The sequence below is a fragment of the Pinus tabuliformis genome, chromosome 3_1, assembly GCF_031772625.1.
Source record: "Pinus tabuliformis cultivar Carrire ecotype Pingquan chromosome 3_1, CPIR1, whole genome shotgun sequence".
Classification (NCBI taxonomy): domain Eukaryota; kingdom Viridiplantae; phylum Streptophyta; class Pinopsida; order Pinales; family Pinaceae; genus Pinus; species Pinus tabuliformis.
In genome coordinates, this window is record NC_142301.1 from 406804970 (window position 1) to 406821023 (window position 16054).

The window sequence follows — 16054 nt, forward strand, 5'->3', positions numbered from 1 at the left end:
GAGTCTCAGCTGAGGTAGGAAACCAGGAGACAACTCTGTGCAGTTCTGGGAGGCAATGTAGGTTTGGGTCTTTGTGAATTATGGGGTTCTAGCAGGCAGGGAGGAAGCTTGGTGATTGATCTTGCGAAATGCACAGTTCAGGTCGGGCTTGAAGAAGCTATTGCGCAGTTCTAGGGAGGAAGACAGTCTGCTCAGCTTTGGAATTGCGTAATGTAACTGCCCTGGGGACAGAGAGTATGCACTTCCAAGCAACATGGTTTCATCATTGAGGGCTAAGACTGAGCAGTGCGCAGTTCAGTCGGGGTCTGGTGAACGAGAGTGTTATAGACATTTTTGTGCACTACAACCCCAAGCATGAAATGTCCATAAACCAAGGGCTCCTAAGTCCCTAAAAGTGTTGTTCTAACCCCTAAATGAACAAGGTCAACTGATTACAGCTTCTCCCAGAAGTTCTCCATGAAAAACTGCTCAGAATTGGTCAAAACAGGATCATTTCAGCTGCTCCACAGGCCAAGTGCGTTGCATCTCACCTAAATACACTGTGTGGGTGCGTTGCATTTCAAAAATCCCTTCTATGGGGTGCGATGGGTGAGAAATGACAAATGGCAGTGTCATTCCGCGAGGTGGAGAGGCAATGGAAGCTTCCAGAAACTTCTTTTGTGACACTTGCCTCTCTGAATTCGACCAAGGATGAGTAAGAGATCATCAATCTCCAAGTGGAAGCAAGAACTATCAGAGGGAAGACACTAATCAAATCACAAGCTAACTCATCTCCCTTACAGATATCTATATATGGATCCCTCATCCCAAAGATCCAGAGGCTAGAATTTTGCATATTGTAAGGAATTGTTGTTGGTTTCTCGAGACAAACATCAGATTGTTGGGTGATCTAAGCTTTGTATGAGGTGAAGAGGGGCTTCCTTGCTGAGAGGTTGATGTTGGGTCAGAACAACTGGTTGTAACTCCTCTTGGTTGTTTCTTGTTTATCAATAAAAGCTATTCAAGTTTTCCTCCATACTCTTGTGTCATTTATGTTTGTTGCATTTGTATGGTCAATTTACATCTGATCCTAGATTGTTTATGATTATAGATCCATGTCTTTGTATAGTGCTATGCTACTATGATCTTACAGGTACTCTGTGAAGCTGGGCATGCAAGGGAACAAGTAGCGAAAGACTATCAAAGAAGAGAGGAATCAAACCAGGAGATTAGCGCAAGACAGAGGTTGGTCTTCTTTGTTCCTCTCTATCTACACTTTATGAAGGAAAAATGAAAGTAGCTTTACTTTTTTTGTTTCTAAGGAAGCTATCACACCTTAGTGGGATAAGCAGTTCTAAGTAGACACTTATCCTTGTAACAAAATGGCGACTCCACTGGGGATGAATTAGTTTGTTTGTTTATCTTCCTTGTTGTCTATTTCATAAACTTACAGACGGAGTCTGAAGTCGTGTCAGGTAGCTTTCGAACTGCATTTGCTATGAAAATGCAAAGTAGATAAATGTCGCTTCAGTCGATCTCTGGGATCTGTTTATGATTCAAACAATTGATTCACAAACTCTCTGATTGCCCCTTGTGGTAGCTCTTATATCCTCCTTAGATCTACCCCTGATTGTTGAATTACTGATTACCTTTTGCTCAGCCAAAACCCATGAACTGAACCGCAAACTGTGACCCGGAACCCAAGAAAAGTCTCATTTCTGGCCCAGCGCAGGTACTGTTCTGAGAATCTGAAATTCAGTGCACTTCCCGAGTGTAGAAGGTGCGCTGCATTTCAAATTCCATGTGTTACAAGTGCGCTGATCAGGCTAGGCTTTGTGCAGTTTTGGTTTCTGTGATTCATTCTTTCCAGTTCTATTCATGAATTTTGCTGCCAGTGATCAGTATATCTCTGTTTCAGACCCCTTTTCCTTGCTGTTATTCCGCCTCCTTTGTACAAAAGAACTGTAAATGTTTTTGTGTGTTTGTTGAGTCATTTTCAGTTCTCCTTTGCAAAAAGTAACATAATCGCACTGTCGTCCTTTGATTTGAAAGTGTCGCAAGTGTCGATTTCAATCATAGGAAAGAGTTTGATTGCTGTTGATAGTCGGTTATCCTGTTACTATTGTTTTTGGTCTGAATTTGTAATTTTTCTAGTGTCAAAAACAAGTATTCATTTCAAAATCGTAAGGTGTTGTGATTGTCTCCATTTTTTATTTCGAAAAGAAACTTGTTGATATCTGTCGCTTGAAAAGTAATTCAGATTTGTGCATCAACTTTCTTTTTATCATTCATATACTAAGAAAGTCGAAAACAAATACATGCATGTGCATTTGCATTTAGACAATCTGATTGGTTTGATTTAGGAAAGTGCATTTAGAGTGTGCTCTTTGCTCTTTGTGAAAGAATTCTTTCTTTCTTTCCTTAGTAGCTAGGATTTTCATTGCACAAAGAAGATAAAAAGATTGTTTATCATCTTAGTGGATTTGAGACTTCTGCGATTTGCATTCTGTGTGGTTGTATCTTCCGGATCCATCGCATTTTATTATTTTTATGCATCTTAGATTGCATTTTAGGAATTACATCTACATCTCACGATGAACCTGAAAGGAAAACTTCATAAACAAGATCAACTATAAAATAAATTCAATGAATCTAACAACGCTTTGGAACCTAACGCACAACATTTAGAAGTCTAGGCTAGAGACGTATTCCGGCGTCATAAAGCCTGGTAACTATTGTTCTCACTGATGGTTGGGTGATTCCTCCACTTTGAGACGATAAGTGCCAGTACGGACTTGTGCTCCCACGTACCATCGAGTATATTTTGGGAGACCACAATAGGTTTAATCCTTTATCCATAGGAAGCCATGTTTGCCGCCCTATCGATCGCAATGCACTGAACACAGCATTCGGGAAGATTGACTGCCGTACCGTAAAAAGTATTCTACAGTTTTGCGATTGGTTTGGTAATCCCTCTACCTAGATTTCCAGAGTAGTCCCTTTCGTTCCTTTTCAGACTCTTTAACAAAAAAGGTCCATCTGAGCACTTGTCACTTCAGGCTCATTAAAAATCGAAGGCGACTAGAGTCATCTTTTGTTTTTTTCTCGACTCTTAAAAACTGAAAAAACAAGTTGTGTCAAAGCGTCTAAAATTTATTTTAAACGGAATATTCATTACCCTTTCCTACGTTGATCTTGGGTTGAGGAAATGGAATCCACCAACCAAGGAATTCCCCTTGGAGGAAATCCTAGTCCCTTCTCCTCTTGGGGAGATGTTGGTGCACCCCATATGGCCACATTGTCACTTCCAGGACTGACAATCGGCTTGCCTGTATGGCTCTTCTCAACCTCTGTCATTCATAACACCGTAATTCCTGAACAATCGAGTCTGCGACTAGACGATTCCAGAGTTACCCACCAACCTTCTATTTCCTCCAATTCTTCCTCTCCTCCTTCCTCTTCGCTTGATGGGGCTGGTAAAGCCAAAAGTCAAGTACCTGAGAAGAAGAAAGAGAAGAAGAAGAAGGAGCCAAAGGCGAATGGGGGCAAACGAGCGTCGTCTAGCGAAAATCCACACACTGCACCAACCAGGCCTAAATCGCCATGTGTCATTTGCAAAGGAGACCACTATCATAGAGATTGTCCTTGCATCCCTCGGATCTTAAGGGACTGGTCTCCTCGTTTGCACAACCCGGTGTTGTCAACCTCTGGTGGTCATGTTGAAAACACACCGTCGACTAGTGAAAGTGAAGCCCCAGGACAAAAAGGAAAATATAGATTTCCTTGTAAACTGTGCGAAGGCGATCATGCCGTCCACCGTTGTCCCTTCTTAGACGAGACTAAAAGAGTTTTGGACGATCGTCCTATTTCACCGTTACGACTTTCTCCCGGATATAAAAAACTCTTGCCGAGTCCGTCACTAGTTGAAAATATGGCTGGCCCGCTCAAGTGGTCGGCTGAAGCATCTATCATTGAAGACAAGCCATCTGAACCCATACCAGACGAAAGTCAAAAGGTCGAGGCGGCAGTTGACCCAGTCTTGCCTTCAGAGGTTCCATCTTCAGATGATACAGTCACCGAAGAGAACAAGGATGACACCGTCCAAGTTCTTTTCGCAAGCACAGACTCCAATGAACATGGGAGCAATTTACCCGTTCCATTACCACAGGAAGGAAGTTTGTTAGAGTCATACCCGGCTGTCTATTCGGTCCCACCTCCAAGCAACCTAGTTGTCTCCTTTGATTGGAATCAACTAGGAAGACCCCGTTTACCAGCTAGTATACCATTCTGAATCATTGTTCAAATATATAGAATGGTTATGGCTGGTACCATCATAGATGAAGGGGCTTCTGCGAGTATCCTTTCCTCGACTGCTTGGAAAGCGCTTGGTTCGCCATCGCTTTTTCCTGAGATAAGAAATCTAACAGGCTTTGATAAAGGAACCAGTCGACTGTTAGGGATCCTTCCCAATGTGCCAATAACATTGAGAGGGAAAACCGTTCAAATGAACGTAATGATAGTCCAAGGACCCCTAGATTATAATCTACTCCTTGGACGAGACTATATTTATTGCAAGGGAGCGATTGTCTCCTCACTCTCTAGAGTAATGTGTTTTCCGCTCAAAGGAAGAGTGGTCAAGCTCGTAGACCAGCTTTCATTTCCCAGATCACACAGAGCAAATAGTCATATACCATCCCTGAATGGTCTTTTCATGCAAGAAATGTCTCAACCTCCAGTCCGTCCGCCTAATGAGCGCGAGTGATTCGGGGGACATGACTGGAACCCAGGGGGCATGCAACCTGGCCTGCTTCGGCAGGAAAACTTCGGGTGTAGGGTAGGTTTCCGCAAGAAAATATGACTAGTCTGTACTCCCGTCCATGATTGGAAGAGGGGGTTATTCTGGAATAAGATTCTCTTGTCAAAGTTATGTGGATTGGCAACCATCGCCACTCACCTTTGTTTATTTAGAGAAACATCGCCGAAGAAGTGTTTTGTTTACGCCATAAACAGAACAATCTTTGGTAACCTTTAAGAGGTAGACCTCTCCCCGTAAAACAAATGTTTTAACGGAAGGAAGAAGGGGTAACCTTGAAACTCTGTTTTATACCTGGGGGCATGCAAACCTTTTGGCATGCAAGCGAAGAGTGACTATTTATTTTTTAAATTTATAGGTCCTCTAACCCTTTAAACTCGTAGGATTGGTCGTTTCCTAACTTGCATAAAGAAAGGATGTGGGGCAAAACTCTAAAAGTTGTCGTTTTTATATATGAGACATTCTTATCACACGACTGGATTAATCGAGCAGTTTTAGTGCGGACTTCATGCTCGTTAAAAAATAAACATAAGCAATGAGCACATGTTCCTCCAAAGTTTAAGCTCATTAAAAAATGAACCAATTTCCGGTAAATAACCATCGTGGATGTAATACTTCAGCCTTTAAAGCCTTGGTCGTGTTTGCACCGTCACCTCCGTTTTTGCATTGGCCAATCATTCACCTCCATTTGATTGTTTACCCATTTTGAGGAACAACTGCGAAGAGTGATCTCACTAGCCATCCTTGTAACACTGCCGTGATTGGAAAATTCCAAACCTTACCTGGAATCAATAGCTACCCATTTTATCACTCGTTCCTCAAAAGACGAGTCTCTTTTAAGCTCTTTTCAGTTGACTCGTAAAATATGAAAAGATTGTCAAGCCATTGGCCTCTCCAGCTCGTTAAAGGGACCGGAAGTGCTATCCCTCTAAATTTTAATCTTTTTGGACCTGAGGGATTATTACACAAAAAGATCGAGTGCTTGTTTTGTTCGGCTCGTTAAAAGTATCGAAAATTCATCCATTTTGTGTTGTTTTATACTTTTTCGGACTTAAGGGATTAGATGACGAAAAAGGAATTTTGGAGTTTCCTTTAAGTTCCTTTTCAGACTCTCTAAAATTGAAAAGGACCGAGTTATCTTTGTCGTTAAACTCGTTAAAATTTTAATAGCGACAAACTTGTCTATAGACGAGAACGAGTTTCACTATCGCTAGGCTCGTTAAAACATAGCGATGGGTTTGCCCGAAGGGCAAACTATAGAACAAGCATATGTTATCCTCCTCAAGCTTGATAAAAATAAAGAGGTACTAATCAGCAATGACTGGGGAAAAATTTGGAAGAAAACTTGAAGAAACTTTGTTGGTAGCAAGTCGCTCTTGAACATGACATTTTCACTCCGCATCCAAGTCGGGTTGGGTTATTTCATTCACCGGTCACATTACCATGGTCCCATCATACCATCCACATTCAGGGTTAATGCTACCAATCCATCACGTCATTGTCGCCAATATGTTCAAGAGAAGTCATTCAGAGAATTCACCTGTGTCTCACCCACTACAATACATTTATACTCCATTCTTTCATGACCGCCACCCTGAACCTTATATCACCAGATCATTTTCACCTCCATTAAAATCATTTGCTCCATTCCATGTCATTGATGTGGGATTCATTAAGGCCCCCCTGTGACAGATCACTTCTTGCCGACATCAGCTCATTATCCAAGAAGTTGATCTAGGAACGCCCCATTCAGTACTTTGAAGCTTGCATGCCTGAATGGCAAGTTTCTCACTTCCGGCGACAGGTTTACATCAATGACCTTCGACCGAAAGATTTTGCGTGGTGTTCGACGCCAAGTCCTTTATTCACACCACGTGAATTGTACTGCAGTACCTTGAGGGTCATTATCATTATCGGTGATTCCTCTCGCGCCTGTTAACAGCTTACATCATTGGCTGGTAATCAGGCGATGTCTTTCCATGTTCGACTCCAGAACATCTCTCACATGGATAGACTTGTACTTCGAGTGAAGATTGAACGAGATTGAAGACCGGGATCTAGTTTCATCCATCCGGGCTCCAATATATATTCAGAAAAATAAAGACATCAAATGTACGTCATTGCTGCACAAATAATCATCCAATCAAAGGGACGATGGCTCTACCAGAATCATCAGTCTACACTCAGACGATTGTCTGTCCTATGTACATGAAAATGAATTTAAAAAGCTGAGCATGGGAATGCCCGCCTCAGCTAGATCATGAAAATATTATGAAGATAATGTATTGTATTGTATCTTATTACATGTCTCCTCCCAGCTCGAAAGAACTTTGGATCCTCATAATAAAGCATTTCACCTGACATCAAAAGATTAACGACCTCATGCTTTAGGGGGCAACTGTTATAGACATTTTTGGGAACTACAACCCCAAAAATGAAATGTCCATAAACCAATGGCTCCTAAGTCCCTAAAAGTGTTGTTCTAACCTGTTATGAAACCAGCTCAAGAAAAGATAGAAAAGATAGATCAACACCTTAGAATTCAGCCTCTTCGAGGGGGCAACCTCCTTTACATTACATAAATGAACAATTCTTTGATGATTCAAATGAAAAAACCTCCTTTCTATATATAGGAGTCTAAGGAGTCACAATATAATCCAGCCGACCTAACAATAATAATATAAAGCCACAAAAATAACAATAGAGGGATTCTATGGGCACATTAATAACAATATGGGGGCAATGGGGCACAACAATATAAATAAGGGGTATAACTACAATAGTAATGGGGTAATCACTAGTATTATAGGGACCCAACATGCCCCTCTCCTTCAAAAAAGTGTTGTCCTCAACGCTTGAGTAGTTCTGGATACTTCTGCATAAAATTCTCATCCTCCCATGTGGAATCTTCAGCGGATAAGTTCTTCCACTTGATAAGATACTCTGAAATTGATCGATTTCGTAGCTGTCGAGTTCTTGTTTCTGTGACTGCTTCCGGTTCCAATATAATTTTTCCTTCCTCGTCAAGTTCTGGCAATATTGTTTGAACTGGGAGCTTGTCGCCTATAACCTTCTTTAAACATGAAACATGGAAAACTGGGTGCAATCGAGAAGCTGCAGGAAGCTCCAATTTGTATGCCATAGTACCAATCTTTTGCAACACCTTGTACGGACCATAATACTTTGGTGATAATTTATTATCCTTCTTAGCTTGCTTGAGGGACATTTGCTTATATGGTTGTAGCCGTAGGAATACCCAATCACCTACATCAAAACTTCTTTCACTGCGATGTTGATCTGCCTGTTGTTTCATTCTATTTTGTGCCAACACGAGGTTATCCTTTAAGAGTTGGAGGACTTGTTGTTGATGTTCGATGTGATGTTCCACTGCCTGAACCTTAGAATTTTCTCTTAAATATGATGTGATGGATGGTGGTTGATACCCATAAAGTGCCATAAATGGGGTCATTTTTGTTGTTGTATGGAAGGAAGTGTTATACCACCATTCAGCCAGAGGCAACCATTTGACCCATTGTGTCTGTTTATCAGATACAAAGCAACGAAGATATCCTTCCAAACATTTGTTTACTATCTCAGTTTGCCCATCAGATTGAGGATGATAAGATGAGCTATGAGCTAACTGAGTACCAAGACAAGAAAATAATTCTGTCCAAAAATTTCCAGTGAAAATGGGATCTCTGTCACTTACAATAATCTTTGGGTTTCCATGTAGCTTTTGAATTGTTTCCATAAATGCAGTAGAAACTGTACTGGCTTTAAATGGATGTGATAATGCACAAAAGTGTGCATACTTGGTAAGTCTGTCAACTACCACCATGATGACACTCTTTCCCTCAGACTTGGGTAAACCTGTGATAAAATCCATTGAAACCTCCTCCCAACGTTGGCTTGGAATGGATAAAGGTTGTAATAGACCCGGTGTCTTAATTGTTTCAACTTTATTTTGTTGGCAAACCAAACATTCCGCCACAAACTTTTGAATATCTGATTTAAGGCCATCCCAAAAAAATTCCTTCTTAACCCTGTGGTAAGTTTTTAAAAATCCTGAGTGCCCTCCTAAGGGAGAAGTGTGCAATTCCATAAGAATCTTTTGTTTTAGCTGGGAATTCTTACAGAGGTATAAGCGATCTTTGTACCATAACGAATCATTTTTCCAGCTAAATGTATCAGACGTACTGGAATCTTGTTGTAGCTTTCGAATAAGTGCCCACACTTCTTCGTCATTCTTCCATTCCTCCCTTGCTTCGTTTATCCAATCTGGTTGGATAATAGAAATGGCGCACAACAATGCTTCCACATCCTCATCCTTTCTTGAGAGTGCATCTGCCACCACATTTTGCTTCCCTTTTTTGTAGATGATTTCAAAGTCATAACCCAACATCTTTGTGACCCACTTTTGTTGCTCTTCAGAGGATAATCTTTGTTCTAAAAAGTATTTAAGGCTATCATGATCCGTTTTTACCTTGAAGTGTCTTCCCATTAGGTAGGGTCGCCATTTCTTAAGTGCATGGAGTATTGCCAACATTTCCTTCTCATAAATAGCTTTGCTTAAAAACTTTCCCTTGATTGGACGACTTTCAAAAGCAATGGGTCTTTCATCTTGCATTAGAACAGCACCAATTCCATTTCCTGAAGCATCACATTCCACAATAAAGGTTTTTGTGAAGTCCGGTGTAGCTAAGACCGGTGCTTGGCACATTGCCTCTTTAAGATGTTCAAAGGCCTTTGTTGCTTCCGGAGTCCATGAAAATGCATCTTTCTTCAATAATGTTGTTAGAGGTGCTGCTATTCTCCCATAATTCTTAACAAACTTGCGATAATACCCTGTCAACCCAAGAAATCCTCGCAGATGCTTTATGGATGTGGGGATTTTCCATTCCTTAATGGCTTTAATTTTGCTAGGGTCTACCTTAACTCCTTCATGAGATACAATATGACCCAAATATTCCACCTCCTGGACTCCAAAGAAACATTTGGATCTTTTTGCATATAATTGTTTCTCCTCCAATAGTTGTAGCACCCTGTCAACATGTTCAACATGATCCTTCCAAGACTTGCTGTAGATTAGTATATCATCAAAAAATACTAACACAAATTTTCTAAGGAATGGTTTGAAAATTGAATTCATCAAACCTTGAAATGTTGAAGGTGCATTGGTAAGGCCAAAAGGCATGACCAAAAATTCATAATGACCCTCATGAGTTCTAAATGCCGTTTTCGGAATGTCTTCAATCTTCATTCTGATTTGATGATATCCTGAACGAAGATCCAACTTGGTGAAGTAAATTGATCCATGCAATTCATCCAGTAATTCATCAATGACAGGAATGGGGAACTTATCTTTAATAGTGAGCTTGTTGAGCTCCCTATAATCCGGACACATGCGCCATGATCCATCCTTCTTGTGCACCAATACTACTGGAGCTGAGAAAGAACTTTGACTCGGTTGAATTATACCAGCCTCTAGCATTTCTGCAACCATACGTTCAATTTCACTTTTTTGGACATAGGGATATCTGTACGGCCTGATGTTTGGAGGAACACTTCCTGGAATCAGATGAATAGCATGATCATGATCACGCATAGGTGGGAGACCTTTGGGAGTCTCAAATACCTTGGAATGATTGTCCAGGACTTTTTGGAGATCTGGAGAAATAGATGATTCCAATGTGGAAACATCTAGCGAACATAATTGTGCAATTACACCCCTTTGCTCCTTTTTTAGAAGCTTTGTCATACCATTAGAGCTGATTATCTTTCCTGGTTTCCCTGCAATACCCCTTAATTCAACTTCCTTTCCTTCCGTAGAAAATTTGATGAAAAGTTCTTGAAAATTAAAAGCTATTGTACCCAAGGATTGTAGCCATTGGACTCCTAGTACAACATCAGCACCTCCCATTGGAATGGAAAGCATTGGGCTAGTCAATACATATTCTCCCATGGATAGCTTGATATTATGGCACTTTCCAGAGCAATTTATTGTTCCTCCATTTGCAATCATCACTTGACACTCTGGTGCTGGATATAGGAAGCAATTCAATTCTTTTGCTACCCTACAATGAATAAAATTGTGGGTGCTTCCTGAATCAATCAACACTATTACCTTTTTCTTCTTGATTTGTCCTTCTATCTTGATGGTTTGAGGAGTGGTAATTCCTGCCAATGCATTACAAGATATGGTCGGATTTATTTGTTCTTCATCTAGGCTTTGTTCCTGGAGTATATCCTCTTCTTTTGACCTTTCTTGCTCCTTTTCTTCTTCCTCTTCACAATCTATGTAGAATAATTTCTTCTCAGCACACTTATGACCTTTAGTGTATTTGCTATCACAACTGTAACAAAGCCCTTTTGCTCTTTTTTCTTCCAATTGTTGTGGTGTCAACCTTATAGGTTGTGGAAGACTAGGGGCAACAACACTTCCATCTTTATAGTTGTGAGTGGTATGCTTCCTGGTTGCCATAATTTTGCTTTCCATTTTTCTTGCTAACCTGAATGCCTTCTCTAATGAATCAGGTTCCCAAAGGCGAACATCATGTTGGATATTATCCTTTAAAGACCCTATGAACACATCAATCCTATGCTCCTCTGGAATATCTTTTACCCTTATGTTCAATTTTTGGAACTCCTCAATGTGCTCCATTATTGAACCCTTTTGTTTGAGACTTATCAATTGGCTAAAAAAAGTGTTGCTTTTTGTATCCTCATAATGTGCTATCAATTCTTCCGTAAAAATTGCCCAAGTGATAAATTGTTTACGAGAGCAAAGCCATTGATACCATACAAACTGATTTGGTTCCAAATATAAAGTTGCCATACGTACCTTTTGTGTGTTTTGCACATTATTGAGATCGAAGAATTGCTCCATCTGTAATATCCATGTGGCGGGATCCTTGCCATCAAACTTCCTCATATCGATTTTTGGAATATGGTGGGTCTTCGATCCAACATTAGAGTCTATGGAATCATGATTAACATTTCTTTTGTTCACATCATGAGTTTCCTTTACAACCTTTTCACCATTAGTAAGTATTTCTTGTAGAAAATTTGTCAAATCTGTCTTCAAATCTGCCATGTCTGTCTTCAAATTTGTCCTCAAATTTGTCTTCAGATCATCCATCTTAGCTTCCATTCCCTTTATCTTAGATTCCATGCCATTTATCTTAGCATCTGTTAGTTTTTGTGAGCGTGACATTTGTTGCACTTGTTCTTGTAATTTTGATATATCATGTAGCATTTCTTCCTCTTCTTCATGAGTCATGCTAGAGCTTTCAGGTTCCTTACTAGGTGTTTGCATTTTCTTTCCTCGGGGCATCAGTTACCGATAATAATGCTTTACTATGCCCTTTGAATTCCTTCAAACCAAGCTTATGCAAAAATTAAAAAAAAAAAAAACTACACACCTTTTTTTACTTTGTAGAAGCCTGATATTGAATCTGATGTATCTCTGTAATTTCGAATCATCCAGTTCTGAAATTGTGACCTATAGTAGCCTTCTATGTCCTCTTTCCAATGCCATTAGTCTGATCCAAATTGGATTCTCCAAGAAAGAGTTATGCACAATCTCCCGCAGTGACTTGATTATAGACTAGTTCAGTAGAGCGAACTTGTATGAAGTGCCACGTGTCACTGTTTCAACCTTTGACTCTGAAAAATATATAAAAGAAAACTACAGTCTGTCCTCTTTCTGTACCTTCTTACAAAATTTCAATCCAATGCTCAGAAAGAAAGTTATGACGATTTTCCCCAGGTCACCTGTTTTGAGTGTAATTCAGGAGTCTACAAAAAGACCAACTTCCTCAGATCATATCTCCGAAAATGTCACGCAAAAAGCTCTGAAATTCGGACCCAAGGTTCAGCGTGATTTCTTCTCAAATGGGTTTTTTTTGCGACTTCTGAAACGTCACAGAAAAAAAGTTATAGCGAAAATTCCACGATGACCTGTTTGGAGCAGCGAAACCCTAGAATCCAAAGCTCTAATACCAAATGTTATGAAACCAGCTCAAGAAAAGATAGAAAAGATAGATCAACGCCTTAGAATTCAGCCTCTTCGAGGGGGCAACCTCCTTTACATTACATAAATGAACAATTCTTTGATGATTCAAATGAAAAAAACCTCCTTTCTATATATAGGAGTCTAAGGAGTCACAATATAATCTAGCCGACCTAACAATAATAATATAAAGCCACAAAAATAACAATAGAGGGATTCTATGGGCACATTAATAACAATATGGGGGCAATGGGGGCACAACAATATAAATAAGGGGTATAACTACAATAGTAATGGGGTAATCACTAGTATTATAGGGACCCAACATAACCCCTCAAGGAACAAGGTCAACTGATTACAGCTTCTCCCAGAAGTTCTCCATGAAAAACTGCTCAGAATTGGTCAAAACAGGATCATTTCAGCTACTCCACAGGCCAAGTGCGTTGCATCTCACCTAAATACACTGTGTGGGTACGTTGCATTTCAAAAATCCCTTCTATGGGGTGCGATGGGCGAGAAATGACAAATGGCAGTGTCATTCCGTGAGGTGGAGAGGCAATGGAAGCTTCCAGAAACTTCTCATGTGACACTTGCCTCTCTGAATTCGACCAAGGATGAGTAATAGATCATCAATCTCCAAGTGGAAGCAAGAACTATCAGAGGGAAGACACTAATCAAATCACAAGCTGACTCATCTCCCTTACAGATATCTATATATGGATCCCTCATCCCAGAGATCCAGAGGCTGGAATTTTGCATATTGTAAGGAATTGTTGTTGGTTTCTTGAGACAAACATCAGATTGTTGGGTGATCTAAGCTTTGTATGAGGTGAAGAGGGGCTTCCTTGCTGAGAGGTTGATGTTGGGTCAGAACAACTGGTTGTAACTCCTCTTGGTTGTTTCTTGTTTATCAATAACAGTTATTCAAGTTTTCCTCCATACTCTTGTGTCATTTATGTTTGCTGCATTTGTATGGTCAATTTACATCTGATCCTAGATTGTTTATGATTATAGATCCATGTCTTTGTATAGTGCTATGCTATTGTGATCTTACAGGTAATCTGCGAAGTTGGGCGTGCAAGGGAACAAGTAGCGAAAGACTATCAAAGAAGAGAAGAATCAAACCAGGAGATTAGCGCAAGACAGAGGTTGGTCTTCTTTGTTCCTCTCTATCTATACTTTATAAAGGAAAAACGAAAGTAGCTTTACTTTGTTTGTTTCTAAGGTAGCTATCACACCTTAGTGGGATAAGCAGTTCTGAGTAGACACTTTTCCCTGTAACAGAGAGTTGTTTTTTCAGGAGGGTTTTCAGAAAATGGCTAAGTGTGGGAAGCATGTGAACTTGTGAGAAACTTTAAGTTGTGATCACACACTTAACATATTTAAAGACACAACAATACAGACCATCGTAACAACAAGACAAAGCATTGCCCTCTGTGACATTGTCTAGAACAAATAGCATCAAGTGCAACACTTGAGATTGACCCTATGATGACCATGGCGACACTTGTGCGACAACGCTTAAAACTTTGTGTATGAGTTCGACCAATGTTCACATAGCTAGGACAACTAGAACACACAAAGACAAACCTAATAACTTACCAGAAAAGGGCTGCAAGCGAGATAAAACAATTGAACATATCAAAAGATGATTGTTGGCCAAACAAGCGAAAAGGGTGAAAAAACTCTAAGAGAGCTCATGAAATGAGCTCAAGTGCTTGCAACAATAAAGGGAAAGACCAAGGAAGGCTCTGAAATTTGAATGCAAGCCAAAATTATAAAGGGTGCTGCAGCCGCTACAACACATTCATTGTTCTTGAATGTTTCACTAAGTTATGGGTAGTGATTTGGAGACTAGCCTTGAAAAAGTTCCTCAGATCTCGTGGTCACAAGCATAGAACTGGGTGAAAAATATTGCAGTCACTCCATTGCATGCTTATGCATGTGACTAGAGGGTTACAGTTGAATTTATATAGCTTTGGGGCAACGTCTGGGAGTCCAGGGCATTGAAAAAGAGGCTTAACTCAGGCTTTGGGTACCTATAAGGGTGGTTTAGCCTTTAGATGTCCTATAGCACCTGAGGGAAGTCAGTAAGGTTTTGGTTTGCCGATTCCACTTCCTTAAGGTGATCTAGGAGGTTGAGTCATATCATAGTAACTCTTCATTACATATTTACCTCTGTGGATCGGTGAACTTGGGTAAGTGCGGGAGGAGGGTGTTACAAAGTGGTATTAGAGCGAGTTTTAATTCTATGTGGGTGATATATCATACCACATAGTGGTATCAAAGCATGGTTCAACACTTGGACTGGATGGGAGGAATGTGTTTGTCATGTTTGTATGTAGGTTGTATATGTGCTTATGTATGCATGGTGGTGGTCATCGATGCAGTTGTGTTGACATGTAGTAGTTGTTGATGTTGTTGTTGAGATGTGGTTGTGATGAATGCATGTCAATTGTATGTGTATGTTGTTATTCATGCATTGTGCCTAGTTTGTGTTATAGGTTGTGGCATCACGCATGGTAACTGGAAAATAATTGAGATGATGTTGATATATTGCTATGACTACAATTATATATGTATCGTGCTAATCTGGTTGATCTTGGAGATGAGATATCCTCCCCTGAACTAAACTAAGGTACATTGATTATGTTTATATTTTGGTTGAGCGGACATGGTATACTTACGGGAAGAAAAAGATCAAAGATGACTAGCCAAATGACGGATTATAGTTCATGAGAATCGCCCTATAAATCAGATGAGCAACATGGTGATGAGTACTCCCCTCACATAACAGACACTTTGAGAAGTTTGAAGGAAGAAACAAGAAGTTGCAAAGTAGATAATGACAAAATCATTCATTCACAAGAGAGACTTGCCATGGCAAGCGAACCAGGCAAAGGTTAATGCAATTATCCTTCATAGTTAGTTAGACTTGTAGAGACAGGGATCGCTTAGGATCAGTCATGGATAGGAGGACAAGACTAATGGATCCTATTGTAGTAGATCTCATGGAAGACAGGTCGGATAGGGATGACACTATTAGGAATGACAAAATCTTAGATACACTTGATAGGAGAGGCAATGCACATGGGATTTATTCTAGTTCTAGTTCGAACAGGGACCATGGTCACCATCGATATCATCCTTACAAAAGGAATGTCAAAGAATATTTGTCAGGTGAGTTCAAGAAAGCCAAGCCACCTACATTTGATGGAGAGTTGAAGAAGTCGGAAGATGCAGAGGCATGG